We start from the raw sequence: 2,093 nt of genomic DNA, 5'->3' as shown, positions 1-2,093 counted from the left end.
ACCAGCTGAGCAATTTCGCCAATTCGGGGTGGGTGTTATTAGTTTCAGCTGCTCACTCCATTTGCTCCGGGACACGACCTGGGACGCGTCTGCCTATATCGCCGCCATCTTCCGAGTTAGAAACATTTTTAAGAATGAGTAAATTCCACCTCATCTCATTTTTTTAAGGGTTAATTCTTTTTCTAAAGAGCTGAAATCATTTGCTGGTTGTTTATTTTTTGGTACAACCAGAAAATAGTGGGATATTGAATATGGGAAGTGTTGATTGTCCTGGGTATCAGCTTGATATTCATTCCACACATGTGGGTAGTTTTTATATCCTATAATACAAAGCATACTAAATGGCAATTTGGAGTCAGTCGTGTATTTAACATGTCTTGAACATTTTAAATTACTTCTATTCCCATGTTATTGGTAGAAGTGTTTCCTAAAGAAAACCACTCCTTGATCTTGGCTCTCCCTGTCAGAATTTTGTGCATCTGTGACATCTTTGGTGTGGTAGACCAGTTTTTCTAGTAACTTTAAGTGAAGGGAAAGACTGAAAATTTGATTATGTAGCATATATGACATTAAATTGTGAATTAGTGGGACTGATGTAACAGCATATCAACATTTGAAGTACTTACTACTCTATGAAGGAAAATTAGTCTCCAAATTTTAAGCTGGAAAGTCACTGGAATAACGTTTAGAAAAGAATCACAACTACATGACTTTATATTTTTGATATGTATGTTAGGAATTGAAATCTCTGTGTACGTATCCTCAAAACAAGCAATAAATCCCAATTATGAAAGGAAAAAAGATAACAATAATAAAGTGTTGATGGTTATTGAAGCAAGATGATAGTTTTTACATTATTTTCTCCAGAAAATAAAACAAGAGGAGATAATAACAAAAAGAGAGTGAAAAGGCAAGCCACAGAGTAGGAGAAGATATGTATAACTCATATAAACAACAAAGAACTAGTTCCTAGAAGGTAGACAGTACCTCTATGAATCAATAATAAAACACAAATTACACATTAAAGAAATGGGCAAAAATATTTGATAATCATTTCACAAAACAAGATATCAGAATATTAATAATCATGTGAAAACATAGTCAATCTCATTAAAAATTAAGGAAATTTAAATTAAAATCATAATGAGCAGTGAAGTTTCACTGGTACCTGAAGATTCCATATGTTAAAGCAGATGGGGACTAATAGGAATTCTCCATCTGTGACACTATATAAAATGAAATCACAGGGTCAACAATATGTACGATTACTCTGGGTCATTATGTATGTTTTTGGTTCACTCACTTTTTCTTATAATATTCCATTCCAATGCATAAATATACAAGTATACCAAAAGTTATTTACTCATTCTACTGTTAATGCACTTTTGATTTGTTTTAATTTTCTCTCTCTAATGAATAATGGAACTTTAAATATTCTTGTGCATACATCTATGCATTTACTTCTCCATGGAATATATTTATTGAGAAATACTGTGTGTATATTTTCAATATTATATATAATGTAAGTTTCAGTTCTAATGCAAAACTATATTCTTGAGCAGCGGTTCTCAACCTGTGGGTCACGAAGAATGAAAATACATCCTGCATATCAGATATTTACATTACGATCCAAAACTAGCAAAATTACAGTTATGAAGTAGCAACAAAAATAATTTTATGGTTGGGGTCACCACAACATGAGGAACTGTATTAAAGGGTTGTGGCATTAGGAAGGTTGAGAACCACTGTGAGGATTATACCAATTTATCCCTTCTACTAGTCATGTGGAATTCCTATTAGTCCCCATCTGCTTTAACATATGGAATCTTCAGATACCAGTGAAACTTCACTGCCCATTATGATTTTAATTTATATTACCTTAATTTTTAATGAGATTGACTATATTTTCACATGATAATTAATATTCTGATATCTTGTTTTGTGAAATGATTATCAAATATTTTTGTGCCGGGAGCCGGTCCATCCTTGCTGTTTCAAGGGACCTGGCATATATGGCATGCTGTTCTTAATATGTTTGCTCACCTTCTTGGCACTATGTGTTTTAACCAAGGTCACCTCTCCGAGAAAGGATG

The sequence above is a fragment of the Myotis davidii genome, unplaced genomic scaffold (assembly GCF_000327345.1).
Source record: "Myotis davidii unplaced genomic scaffold, ASM32734v1 scaffold708, whole genome shotgun sequence".
NCBI lineage: Eukaryota > Metazoa > Chordata > Mammalia > Chiroptera > Vespertilionidae > Myotis > Myotis davidii.
This window is presented reverse-complemented; position numbering follows the sequence as displayed.